The sequence below is a fragment of the Onychomys torridus genome, chromosome 17, assembly GCF_903995425.1.
Source record: "Onychomys torridus chromosome 17, mOncTor1.1, whole genome shotgun sequence".
In the NCBI taxonomy this organism is placed as follows: Eukaryota; Metazoa; Chordata; class Mammalia; order Rodentia; family Cricetidae; genus Onychomys; species Onychomys torridus.
The window spans coordinates 35,594,915-35,609,892 of NC_050459.1; positions in this window are offsets into that span (position 1 = coordinate 35,594,915).

Sequence of the window (14,978 nt, forward strand, 5' to 3'; positions counted from 1 at the left end):
AACCTTGTTTAACTGCTTGACCTTATATTCAGTTTTCTTTCAGATTCATTATCGACATCTCAAAAGTAAAGAAAATCATTCTTTGACACTATCAAAACATAGTTAATGCTAAAATAAGCTTAGCTTTGGAAGGAAATGTTTTTAAAAATAAGCACTTAATGAAAAATATGAGTGGATGGGATTTTTAGCCAAACATAACACTGAGTTCTTTAGAAATATTGGATTATAAAAGGGTATGAGAGAATGTGATGGTAGAGTAAGTATTGATAGCAATTAAGACTAAGCCAAGATTTAATCTTCTGGACAACCTTGAGGAAAAAGTAGCTTCAGATTTGTGGTTCTTATTACTCCAGGGAAATGCTATCAAGGGCCACATGGAAAATTGCTTAATTCTTGAGAAATGGAAAAATTTTTATTGTTTCTAATATTTAAAAGAGTAGGCTGCTAATGGATAATTCAGCTGATGCAACAGCTAGACAAGTTCTGTAGTGGCAAAGATTAATGGGCAGAATGAAGGAAAGAAAAAGAAGAAAGGACAAAATAAATAGAAGGAAAGACAATAGGGAAGAAGAAAAAGAAATGAGGACAGATACATAGAGATGTACTCAAGGACAGAAGAATAGAAATGGAAATATGGAGGAGAAATCATGTTAGGGGAGGGAAAGGCCTCAGCAATCAGGAAATAAAGTGCCAGGAAATGGTCTCCTGTTGAGTTGACCCTTGACCTTTAGTCAATCACATATCTCTCAATACACTTTGAAAGGTGAATTATTTGGCCTGTATCCTGAGCTGTTTCTTGGCTGATCATTGTTTAGCTATTAGAGATGTTTCAAAAAATGAGGTGTCAAGATAATCTCAGCACAAATTACTCCACAAGCAGCAATCTCTGTAATGAGCAACACTAACTGGAGGTCTAAATCAAAGGAACCCCAAAGTTATGTCTACCTATACTTTAATGGTTTCTTAAGTCTGATAAAAACAAACAAACAAATAACTGATGGCAGTATAATACTAAGTGAATATTTATAGTTGTAGCCTACTTTGAAAAGTGAGAGGTCACCTTTAACTGTCTTTGGGATCAGACCTAAAGAGGGTTGTTTTCCTGGTTTGACTGCTGTGGTGACATTTGAGTTATGGTTCATTGCAAAGTCATTGTTCCTGCAAATTATTCTGGCAACAGACTTTACAGTGGCAGGCTGACTCTCACCCATCTATTGTGCTGCTGGATCCAATTTTTCCTTTCTGATTTCCTTGGCAGACTTTGGAATCCCTTAAGGAAACTCTGACACTTGCTATCCTCAAGACATTATTAGAGGTTGGTATCTTTGAGATATCTGACTTATATGTCTGAAAATTTTAATTTCCTGGCCCTGCTGCTTTGGTTGAATAAGATGGGGGATATATACAGTGATAATTTTAGTGCTCATATGTTTATTGTATGGGTATCAGATAGATTCAAATCACATGTAGTTCCTGTCCTGATTGAATGTCTTTTAATAAACTCTGCCTGTATTCATTGCAGAGTTAGACAAAAGGATCTTGGGCTTGACTCCATGAAGAACGTGAGGCTAAGTGAGTTGTTTGTGGGCAGACTATTACAAAGCAGTAGAGCTGCCGTTTAGTAAGGAATTTCTTGATCCATTTTGGTTTTTTAAAGCACTTTTAATCCATTAACTTATATGTTCCGCAAGCAGATTCTGGAGGCTATGGAAAAGATTAGATAACTTCTAAATAATGACTAGTACACACACACATGGTGGGCATTCAATATATAATTTAATAATTGTTTTTCACCCTCTGGGATATGACTTACATCTTATGAGGCTACTTTCACTCCATTTGGTTGAAATTCTAGTTTTTCTTATCTGGTTTCTGAGCCCACTGGTTACAATTGGGAAGGTATGATAGAGGTCTGTTACAGAGAAGCATGGTGATAATTATGAGACCTTAGAGCCTAAAATGACAAAATTATAAAATGATGTGTGTGTGAATTGAAGCAGGAGCCAAAACAGCCTACATGTACCATCTAGTTTAGGAGTGAAATAAGGTTATTAACTCAACAAGCCTTAAGGATGCATTGTCACAATAGCCATCGATCAATAATCTGACATTTTTTTTAATTTTATTTATTTATTTATTTATTTTTGTAGTGTCGTCTGCAGAATAATGAACTCTGCTTGGAATGCTTTTCACCTACAATTTTAGGAAGATATTTACACAAATCTGAATTGAATTGAGGTTGGTATTTGTCTTTTTGAGATTGGATCCTGTCTCAGCCCCTAGACTGCTGAGCTTCTGGATGTGTGTCACCAGACCTGGCAAAAAGTTCAGCTTTAATTCTTTCACCATATTTAAAACGTATCTTTCACTGACTTCATTTCTGATGAGACATATGCTGTCCTCCTTATCTTGGTTCTTCTGTGGATAATATTATTTTCACATTCACTGGCTCCTCTTTTGTTTTTCCATTTTATCATTTGTTTGTATGCGACTAGTTATACCTGTTAGTCTCTTGCTATACATATTTCCATCATGAGGTGTTTGTTTCTTTGTTTGTTTGTTTGTTTGTTTTTGTTTTGGGTTTGTTGAACTTTTGTGATCTATCAGTGTGATAGTTTTCTATTCAGATCTCGATTACATGCATGTTAGATTACCCAAAGTTATCTCTGTGTTAAATTGTGTATAGTTTCAATTGTTCTCATTCAAATTTAGCAGTATTTTCTGCTGTAGTGTCTTAGTTGCTGTTATTTCTATCTTGTATTATATATATATATATATATATATATATATATATATATATATATTTATATATAAGAAATATATATATATTGGTGCTTTGTATTGAATCAAGAGCCTGATACATGCTCAGCAAGTGATTTGCGACTAAGTTATAACTCAACTCATTGTATATTTCCTAACACCAAGAAAATTCAAATACTAATTGTAAAGTTTCACTTTGAGCTTTCCTTTTTGATAATATTCCCTCTACTCAACTTTTAAAGTGTATTTAGTTCTTTGCCATTGTTAAGTTTTATATTTTAGGTCATTATATTTTTGTATTTATCTGTAGTTGTACACGCACACACAAACACACACAGACTCACACACACATACACACCTTCTTTAAAGATGTGTTAAATGGGTGCAGAGCTGTATTAGTCTGGATTTAATTACTCATTAATGCAGAAACAAGACCCCCATGAGTTCTTTATATAGTATTCTGTGAAGGATGTTTAAATTTTTTTTTTTTTGGTAGAAAAAGAGATTAGTCTCGTCCCTGTGTGAATGGATGGTATTAGCCTCTCTAATTTGTTCGGGTGATTACTTGCTCTTATCTCAGGCTATTTCCTTACACGATTACACAGATCAATATTTTTCTGAAAACTAGGAAAATACAATGCTTACTTAGGCCACAGGATGCCGAGATATTTGACTAAACAGTATCTTGGGAATGCCTGCCGGAGTGTTTCTAGGTGAAATCAGTAGTTGAGCTGGGGGACTGAGTAAAGCACATTGTCCTCTCGTGTGAGTGGGTGTCATCTTACCAACTGAAGGACCGAATACAACACAGAGGTGTCCTAACAGGGAACTCTTCCCACTTGACTGTGAGGGTTAAAGCTAGATGTTCTCTGCCTTCAGGTTTGAGCGGCTCTTCTCATACATTTATTATTCTGACCTTCAGATGACATATTAGGTTCTATGCGTCTCTAGATTGCAGACCTTGAAACTTCTCATATCACATAGTTACATAAATTAATTCCTTATTAGTCTCTCTTTTTTCTATCCCTCTCTTTCCCCCTCTCTTTGTCTCCCCCTTTCTGGTATACTATGACAGAACTTACTTTTGGATTTTACCTCCTAGGTCTTTAGATACCCTGGTTTCCCCACTCTTGGTTCTGTATCTGCAACTCATGGAGTCTGTTAAAAGGTACTTATATTACACCTTAATTCACCACACTAAAACACTTCTTTATAGCTGTGAGGTGGGCAATTGTAAGGCTCACTTCATCTGTTTATTATCTCTTAGAGATTATTATTATTTCTTGATTTTCTCCATGGTCCAAAACTTGTAAGTCTCACTTCATCTTCTTATTATCTATTAGAGATTATTATTATTTCTCGATTTTCTCCATGGTCCAAAACTTGTTTCATGTAATTCTTTTCTTCTGAGACTTTGGCTGCTTTAGGTAGGAGAGTAGATCTATTTCATCTTGGCAAGAATTGGAAAACTTACATTCCTTTCCTGACCTATAATTAAGGATCTGATAAGAACAAAAACATTTCATCAAAATGCAGAACTTAGAGAGACAAGACCATTTAATATAGTTTATAAAATATCTCCACTCTAGTCAAAGGGAAAAAATAAGTATATGGAATGGTAAATTCTTAACTATCTGGGAAGATTTGGTCTATGCAGAAAAATATTCTGAGAGGAATCAGGGTAGGAAATTGACACTGGCGACAATGTAGTGTTTAGGAAATTCATATAGGATGCCTTCTGGTTAACAGACAGAACTTAGCAGGCTGGCTATCGAGAGCAAGAATGCATGGCTAGAAAAAACATCACCTGCATGGCTGAGCCTCTGTAGGGATGTGTGCAGCATTCCTCTAGGTAGAACGCTCTTAGGATCCATTCATGTCCATTTTTCTCTTTGAGGTATGTACATGAACACTGTGTACTGAGTATTTGTTATTTCTTACCATAAAATTGAAGCTTTGGAGATAGAGGGATGGTTTAACAGTTAAGAGCACATGTTGCTCTTACAGAGGACTTGGGTTTGGTTCCCAGCATGTACAGTGTGGCTCACAACTGGAACTCCAGGTTCAGAGCATATTATGCCCTCCTTTTGGCACTGCATATGATGCACATATGCATGCAAAACATGCAGGCAAAAAAGTACCGATCCATAAAATAAAAATAAGTCACTTTAAAAAAATCAAGGCTTTATTAGTCTCTGCTGTTGACTTGCACCAAGTGGCCTCTACAGATTTCAGGCTGGGTTCATCTTTGCCCTTTCTCTCAACAGTTTAGCCTGGATTAGTAGTGAGTGGATATGTAAAGTGAAAGCCAGACACTGAGGTATGGTGGTTTCTTGAATTCATCAGTGGAGACGCTAGTGTTTGAATTCAGGCGGGAGAAGACAATTATGTACTTTGGGGTCTTCACTAGGTGCTATTGAGACATATTTCCATAGACCTTTTTTTTCTCTTCTCTACATGTAGCTAAGCTTACCTGATTCTAGCAAAATCAACCAAATAGTGATGGTTCTATTACTTCTCACGTTACAAATACATGGCACAACCTTGTATTTGAACATGGCCTCAATCTTCTTCCATGAATACCAAGAAGTGTTCTGTAACTGTTAATATATCAACAAAGTCACATAAAATTATAATCTCATGAAGAATATCTAATTATTGCTATCTGGTGAAGAGATATTGAATTTTTAATTCTGTGAGTAAAAGTAATGCATATTTATTCTTTATTTTAGTCAGAAGCTATCAGTGAACACATGTACAATGAACAAACACATTGTGGTTTATGGACACATCAAAGCAGCATGTTAACACTGGTATTATTTGTGGAAAGAAACAGTTATTATTATTTCTAAATACTACTAAGGAGAAGGACTTGCAACACAATTTTGAGGGTCCAATGAGACATGGGAACATGAGGTACCTTTTTACAAACTAATACCTTTTTTAAGGTGATGACATTGGAATATTTGCCAAGTCCCTTGCTCTATGTCACCACAGACATCTTACACCTGTCAAGTCATCCCCATTAAGAAGCTATGAGAAGTAACATTCAATTTTAAGTGCAAAGAACAATATAAACTCCAAATCGTATAGTGCTACATAGGTTTTGAAACTTCTCACTATTGGACAACCTAATATTTCTCCCAAACAGTAGATTGATTCATATAAACATAATGCTTGTATATTGCGCTATTGCTCTAATTAGATTGCTATTCTTAATACCATAATCATGCAAAGTATGTTGAGGTCTTAGACTTTTGAAAGCAAAAGCATAACTGGGAATTGGGATGGCAGGCAGTGTGCTTCATGTGGAGAAGAATTGAAGTTCTATTTCATTGCAGATTGAATAGTGCCATGGACAGTTGAGCATCTTGAATCAGTCACATCCCTTTCACATTGGCATTTTGTATACTATCAACTCAAACGCCAAAACATAAAGCCTTAAACTTAAAGATACTGTAACTGAGAGTATTAACTTGGTTGTAAGAAATTAGGCTCCTTGAAATATCCCACATGAAAGATCTTTGCCTAGAGGAGCTGAATAATTTTCTCAGCACACATTATTTTTCTTTGTTTGATTTGCTCATACAGAAAATATTCATATTATGGACTAATATACCACAAAATTTTGATTTAAAAATCTGTAAAAGCCAGAATACAATTCTTTACAAAACTGTCAAGATAACTTTTTAGGCTTTCAATCTCCTTCCTTTTATTTTTTAATTTCTTCTAAGGATTTAAACAAATAAGGATTATAAAAATCACATTAAGATTGAAAGACTGTAGGCTAAGTTTCACCTGGGGTGCTTGTTAAAACGTGCAATTTCTGGTGTTTCATTCCAGACCCACTCAATGGGACTGCAGACAGGCTCTCAGAATCTGCATTTTTTAATGCTTTCCAGATGTGTCTTACAAATACTGAACTTAAAAACAAAACAAAACACTGCCCTCAAATTTTAGCTGCTATCAAATGAAACTTTTAATGGGTATAGATATAATTTCTGAATTACTATTGATGAAGGGAATCTGCTTTTAATATACAATTGCTAACATTCATGTCCACATGAGCTGAAATATACAGATGTCCTGCTTTGCAGAAAGGGGAAATTTGAACCTCTGACTGAGTCATGTTTGAAGCTCAGCTGTGAGATTTGATGGCTTTTAGCTGAATTTAAATGCCAGGGAAAACCGGGTTGTCTATGTTCTCCACTTCTCTCTGACACCATTTCACTGTCTAGAAGCTAATCTTTATGCAGGAATGGCTTATCTCTGCTTCCTGGATTTCTACAAAAACCGTAGGCTACAAAGTCAAGAGCTGCAGCCTTTCCTGGCTTTCTCATCTGAGCAGCCAGTGACATAGAGCTATGTCAGGCAGAGCCTGCCATTGATTTAATTTGATCTTTGCAGGGAGGATTAAGAATATTGTGCTCTCCCCAGTTAGAATGTTGCTGCTAAATTTTGATATGTCAGAGGGTTTTTTTTTTTTTCGTTTTCTCAGTGCCAATGCTGGCTCAGATGGTAAGTGACAGCCTTGCAGTATTTGCATCCTTTTCCTTAGCTCGCACATTTTTCAGCCGTGTCAGAGAAGAAGTCATTCAGAAAAACAAAACCAACAACCTCACAGAGAATATTAAATAGAGCTCCCGATCCAAACTCTAACAGATTGCAGATAGAGGTTAAAAAAATGCCTATGGTCATGCACAAAGCTTTCTACCCTTGCCTGAGTTTGATTTCCTATGTTACATACTGATGCTACTCCTTGGTTTCCCAAATGGAGATCTTAGGAATTTCAATATTCTAACCAGAAGTCTTGCCTAGCATAGGGACTATGTTCAGAAGGATTTAGTAATGATTGCATCTTGCTTGTGAAAGCACTTTGGATTAATCAAAACACTTACATTCACATCACCTCATTTAATTCTTCCTCGAATTTCATTTGCTGTGCAAGGCAGGTACAGTCATTGTTAAATTATGAACAACAACAACAACAACAAAGGCTTAGAAGGAAATAATTTGTGGAGTTGTCATTGGACCACAAATTTCTGAAGTATAAGATAGAAAGGAAAGCATCTCTTTGGAAAGAAAAGTGCTATAAACAGTGCATCTGCCTTCTGGGAAAAACGTGATCATTTAGCATCTATTTTGTTGGCTTGTGTCAGTTGTTAGTTACATCCAGCCCACAGGAGGAAGGTACCATTCTTTCCCATTCTAGGGACCGTGTGGTAACGTTCTTCAAGAATTTTAAATGTGTTGTAGTATAGGAGATTCTGGGTTCCAACACCCATGTTACTATTTGCTGCAGAATGTGTGATTTAGCATTTTAATAGCCAACTATATTTCCAGACGCATAATGATTGGTCCATAGAGTTTTTAAGATCCTGTCTGCTATTCTGATTGGCTGGTTTTCCTCTGCTATATCCCTGAGCAATTAAACTTGCCAGTAGATCCTAGGACCGTATCTGTCCACACACGGAAACTGACATCAGTGGAGCATCCCTCAGTCAGGACTCTATAGTCACTAAAATTCTAATCCTTCATGCTTGTTACAAAAGATGGTAATTAGAGATGAAAAAGTCATAGCATGCAACTATTCTCACAGCTAAGAATTTGGTGAGAACATGAGATGATACAAACCGAACTCATGCTCTGAAGCTAAATTTTCTGTCCTTAATATGAATTGTACTGTCTGAACTCTTTAATCCAGAAAATTCTGTTTGAAGGATTTTTTTTTTTTTTTTACCTAGAAGAAGACATAATTCTACTTCTGAGTCCTTATTGTAGGAGGATCTCTTTCCTCATTCAGTTAAATAAACTGAAATAATACTATTACAGAGGTCTAAATGTAGACAATAAATGTATGTGAGTGGCCATTGTTGATAAGGAGAGACAATATATTTCATTGAATGTTGCAAAGAAGCACCCATATTACCGTCTGCTATCACAGGATTCACATGGGTGTGACCTTATGCTCTCTTCCCCAGTTATGTTGTTGTGTTTGATATGATGCTTCCAAGTTCATTATTGGGGAAGTTTAGTAAGCACTGAAGCCAAATATTTTGTTAATTTTGTAGATGGTGTTGGTCATTGCTTTAGATATTTCGTATTTTTTTTGAAAAGGAGTTGTTATTGTCTCCTGCTACTCCACACAGCAGTTATTTCATTTTTGATATTATTTGAGAAAGTGGACTGGCCCAATATAGATTAGTTGGCATTCTTTGGAAGCTCCCAGCATGACTGTATTTTGTAATTTTTTGGTAAAGCAGCAAATGGAACACAACAGGAAATGTCAGGCTAAAAGTAATTTTGTCTGTCCTACAACTCGAGACGCTGGCTCTATGGCACATTTTTGTAAGCATTAACCCAATCCAGAGCAGCTCCTTTGAAGTTGCTTTGGGTGTAATGATACTAAAGAATAACAACTTGAGATCATTAATATTTTCAATCTGCTGCTGATATTCATTCCCAGCATGGGTAAGAACATTGAGTCTTAATCTCTGTTTTGCAAATCCATCTCATGTATGATAGCATTTCTGCCATATTTAAAAATAAGACTTGTTATTGGTCAAGTTCCATGGCTGCTGCTTCTTGAAATCTTCTCCAACGAATAGTCATTGGTATATCCCCACTAAAATGTTAGCTAGGTGTTTGTTCATGTGGATTCTCCTTTGTGGATAGCTTCTGTGTAAGTATCTATTGAGGGTGATACACACTTGCATCAGATAGGGGCTTGGATCATGAAAGATCATGGGTGTAGCTTGTCGTGTTAGATTGCCCGGGGAGAGTTACCGAGCACTGACGCATCATGACTAAGCTAGCACATGCTTGCTTAAGAAAAGTGAGAGTAGAGTGGGAAGAGAGGGATGGTTGATGGTGCAATTTGCATAAACTGCACAGAAGTGGGAGTGGGTGGTGATGAAAGGTGGAAAGGATGTGTTCTTGGGTGGAAATTAACCAACTTAGGAAATGAGTCATTTCTTAACTACAGAGGAAAGTACTTTGCCCTATCAGAGAAAAATCGCGATACTTTAGTTTTCATGTAAGTGTGCTCACATCATGGGATTTTGTGACTTCTCCTGCGTGGTTGACATCTTGAGCTCCAAAGGAAAAGATAGAGGTCACAGTGGAATCAATATTTGTATTATAGATTTGAAAATCCCAGAAGGTCTACATGGATTAATTCATATACAACCAAAAGTAGATGATAGCACTGACCGTAATACCTTTGATGGTAATACAGGGATTATGTTTCAAATTTAATTTTAATCTCCTTTACGTATTTTCTTTTATTTTGCATATGCTCTTCCCTATCTTATCCCTCCTTTAAATTAAATTGGACAGCAGTATATCTCAAATTGAGAAGCAATGACTGTTACATGATCATGACAACTGCTGCCATTGACATTGAAATTAAATGATTGGATGATTACTTTGCTAATTATTACCAAAAACTATTGCCTTATTGCCCACAAGTCCTGGTGATTGTCACTCCATACTTGGTGGATTTTATACATAGCTTGCTTTTGTTCAACAGGAATGGCGAAGAATGTCAGGCAAGGAAAAAAGAAGTGAAGGGAACAAAGGTTGTCAGTGAGGTCAGTTCTGTTAGTGTCTCTTCATGCTTCCTCTGAATTAGAAGCTTTGGCTTGGCTGTAGTCACATGACAGTGTGCATCTTTTTTTTTTTTTTTTTTTTTTTTTTTTTTTCAGCTCTGAACTTGACACACTACCATCACTGGCTTTAACTAGGCTAATATAAAGATGCTAGAGCTCAGCTATTTTTCCTTGGCTTCTACTCTTAGGAGAGAAAGATACCCAGTATGAACCTCTGGCCTCTACATGCAAGCTTAGGCAATCACACACACACACACACACACACACACACACACACATACACACACACACACACACACATACATAAACACACACACATACATAAACACACACACATGCACACGCACACACACTGAAAAGTTTTGTTCTGATTTAACAGCAACTTTTAATTTATCATTGGTGTTATCAGTCAGTGGGTGTTTATCTGGCCTGCTTAAGAAAAATACAATTAGAGCTATAACTTAGGTTTGATTTTTTTTAAAAACAATGAAACATTAGGAAAGTGGCATCCTACACTAATAAATTTATATTCAGTTTGACCTCACTGTTCTTGAGTTGGCATGAAAATGATTATGTGATCCATTCATCCTAGTGGGAATAAAACAGTGTGTGACTCCCATCATTTGATCCCTGGTCCTGGTTTAAGGGCACACAGAGCATGTCCTTCCTCTAAAATAGCGTCTGTAGAGTAACTCTCAAGGCTCCAAATTTATTGGCATAATTTAATGGAAAAATTTATGCTCCAAAGCATTCATTTTTCTTCCCAAGCTTTGTGGTTTCCAATTTCTCAACTACTGGATGGTGTTTAGTTTACATGGTAAAAAATAATCTCCACAACTTTTTGATTCCCTTACTAAAAGAGTGGGTAGCAATGTGTGCCAAAGCTAGCATAAACCCAGGATATGATCTCATCCGTGTTCGTGTCCTTGGGGGTGTTGAAATGTGGTTACTCTTACATTTATTTTCAAGCAATAAGCTTGAGTACCAGTTGTCTCTTTTGGAGTCATTGGTTTAAAAAGTGATTAAGTCTACAGTGCAATTGGAGATTCTTCCTCATCTGTCTTCCTCCTCCTTCAATTTCCTTCTCAGGTGGCAGGCTGAAACACTTGCAGTTTTCTCTCTTAGCAATTCCCAGCCAATTTTGTCTTGTTTTCCTTGCCGTACAGGAGCTAGAACTAAGGGCCTCACACATGCCAGGGAGCATCCTATCACCGAGCCATAGTCTCAGACTTTGGTTTTACTTTTTATTTTGAGGTGGGGTCTCAGGAAATGGTCTAGGCTTGCCATGGCCTTGCGTGGGAACCCAGTTAGCCCCTTAACTCCTGAGCTTCCTGCCTCAGCCTCCAGAGTAGTTATTACAGGTCAGTGCCACCAGGTGTGGCTTTTGTCATTTTCTGTGTGTCTAATTCTAGTTCCTTTTGACATTTACTTCTGACCTACCCAAACTTAAGGAGACAGAATTTGAAATAGGCAAAAAGCAGGAAGAGCCAAAATAAACTTTTCAATATCCTGACCTAAGTTGTCTTGGTGCTCAAAGGAGTGAAGGAAGACTGAAGGCTGACAAATGGCCAGGCCTCCCCTCGCCCCAGGCACTTCCATGAAGCACACGTGTGCATGCTCAAGCTTTAAAAATTACACTGAAAACTCAAAGGTGGCTTCTGTCATTCTGTTGACACATACAATGTTACAGACCTTCTATTGAAAAGAGTAAAATCAAAATACCAACCTTAAAAAAGGTGTCTTTATTAAAACATGAATGTCATGAGGTTCAAGCATTTTCTTCCATCACGATTGTAGGTAGGCAAAATCCAGTTTGAGCTTTCTAGCTAGTGACTTTTAATAACCCCAAAGCCCTTTCCGTTTGCCATTTGAATCCCTCAAGCCCTTTTAAAACGAGGCTCGCACCTAGAGTTTGCACTGGGCCTTATATGCTATTGTAGATTGTACAATATTTTTTAAAGGGACTAACCCCTGGTACAAATGAAAATGCTCATTTAGAGAAGAGAGTTTCCAACAGCCGGACATTAATGTCATTTAACATCTCAAGATAGTCTTCTCCCAGCCATCGTCTATTCCTCTGCCTCCTTCACTTTCTGGAAAAGAAGCCCAAGAAAGGAGAACACAGTTTGAATGTTGCTAATTTTATTAAGCATGTATTACTAAGTCAGTACTTCTGAACTTCCATGAAATGACGCTAGTGGATTTACATGAAAATCCTGCTACTTCATTGAAAATTGGTGGATAGACGGGATGCAGGTTGGTAAAGTGATTACTAAATTGACCCCTAGGGGCCGCTCTAGGCCACAGTTTGGTTTTGGGAAGTTGGTCTCAGAGTCTATTAGCTGTCCGTTAAGGTTCCTCAAGGCATTCCCAGAGAAGGTGGGAAGCCCTGGTCTGTAAATTTAAGTTTCTCTATTTGGGGTCATTCTAGTTGAAGCGTTTGGATGTAGGTGCATTAAGTGGGAGATAATCCCTAAGATCTCAAAGCTTCCTGGCCCCTTGGCTCCCTGGGAGTTGACAATAGCATTCAGATCTGCAGTGGCTGAATATCAAATCTTATCTGGTTCTGAGCAGTGGCTCTCTAATGTTAATGTTTTCATTCTCTTTCCTCTAATGCCAATCAAGCCTCATGGTACTGGGCCAGGTAGTCTTTAGCTTGCCATTGACTATGAGAAATAGCCTGTGCTGTATTATAGTGGGTAATACAGGCTATTGTATTTACAGATTTATAGGCTGATAAAGTATCCGATGGATCCGATTTGGGGCAGGAGTCTGCTCAGGGTGGTGCCCCTCTGCTGCATGGCCTGATATATTCTGATATTAGAAATGTTCGTATATTTCAAGATTTCATCTTAGGGAGAAATTGAGGCCTACAATGAGTAAGAGTTAACACAGATACTTTGTGGCAGAATTAGTATTCAGCCTAAGAAATATCAGCATTCTAGTTGCGGTGAAAATTCGATTTCCTTTCTGAGAAGCCGGGCACTTTAAAAGCAGTAAACACTTCAGGGCTTACACGCAGCCCTTTGTCAAGTTACCTTTGCCTCAAGTGGACAGTGCTCAGAATGGTCGAGTCTCCTCCAGGGGCCAATTTTGCCCATAATATAGGCTGCAGTTGCATCCAGTTTCCAAACACGTTGATTGTGGATAGCTACATTTATTATAACAGTTGAAAGGCTAGAATACTAAAAAAATGGTCTTTCACTGGGCGGTTGCTTTTTCATCGGCCTCAGAACTGTGGACGGTGAAGTAGAAAATAACTGACTGCTTTCTCTAACCTTTCATATAAGAAGTCCTTAGAAAAGAGTTATTATAAAATAACAATGGCTTCTAAGGGATGACCAGAAATAGACACAACCAGAAATAGACACAATTTTGGTGTCTTTTTGAATATTGCACATGTAGTACCCCCCTTTTTATAAGAGGAAAGAGTAGCATGTCTTATTTCTTTTGCTTTTATTCCTTTCTCTCTGGGTACAAAGAGGACCTGGAAGTATTTCACATTTCTCCTAAGATGCATGTATGTCTCCGCTCCCCATTTCTGAGACAGTATGTTGTTACAGAGGAGGGAGTGTGAAGAACGTGGGAAGAACATTTTTATTTATTTTGTCTATTGATTTTGGCTCCAGTAAGATGTGAAGTTTTTGTCAGATTTTTGTGTGCAGAAGAACCATCTGGGATGTATTAACAAGCGTATTCCTAGACCTGGCTCCCAGAGATGGGTTCCTTCTGGAAACGCCCAGAATGAAGATGCTGTGGCTCCTAAAAATTTGAGGAACGCTGTCTGCTGGTCTGGGTGTGTTCAGAAAGGTGGCCTATTGCTAGAACAGCTTTTATTCTCCTGATTGCAGCTCCCTTGGTGCCTTGGAATTTCATATTTCTAAGCTTCTTTCTCCTGATGTTAAATCCTTCTGCTGTTGAATCCTTAAAGGCAGGCTGAAGAGTGTAAAAGCCGATTCACTGAATACTTAGATGGCAGAGAATAAGACTTCTGGACAACTCTGGGAGGAGTCAGATGTCAAGGTTTCCTCTCCTGTTTAACAGGAGAATATAGACTTGCTGCTGGTAGCACTGCCCAAGGTGGAGAGGAAAACAAATGCTCTTTTCCTGTCATCTTTCCACCCACCCATGTCCTTCTTGGGCTTCCTGTAGGCTGGATACAGCTCAGGGCCACCTAAGCCCGGTACATATGGTACATATGCTTGGTGGGGGTCATTTCCAGAGAAACGGAGCAAGGCAGGGGGAGAGGCAGGAAGTAGGGCTTGAATCTGAAGACCATCAACTCAAGGATAAAATCATTTTGTCCTAGTGGAGGACCAGGGCTGGTACACAGTTCAAGATGACTGCGTGGGCAGGTAAAACAAGTCTTGAGACATGGGAAAGATGGCTTCATTCAAAGCAGAGAGGTTCCACACTGTTCTAAGGATAAGGGAAAGGGGCCGCCAGGATATTGTCTACAGAAGGAGTTTTGGTGTATTAGAGAAAGTGGACTCATCCACAGGGCTGCCCTCACCTCACTTCAGTGGTAAGATTGACCTATATGAGAGGAAATGCCTCAAGTCGCATGTCAGACCCATGCCAATATCTCAGCAGGTCTGAGCCTGGCAC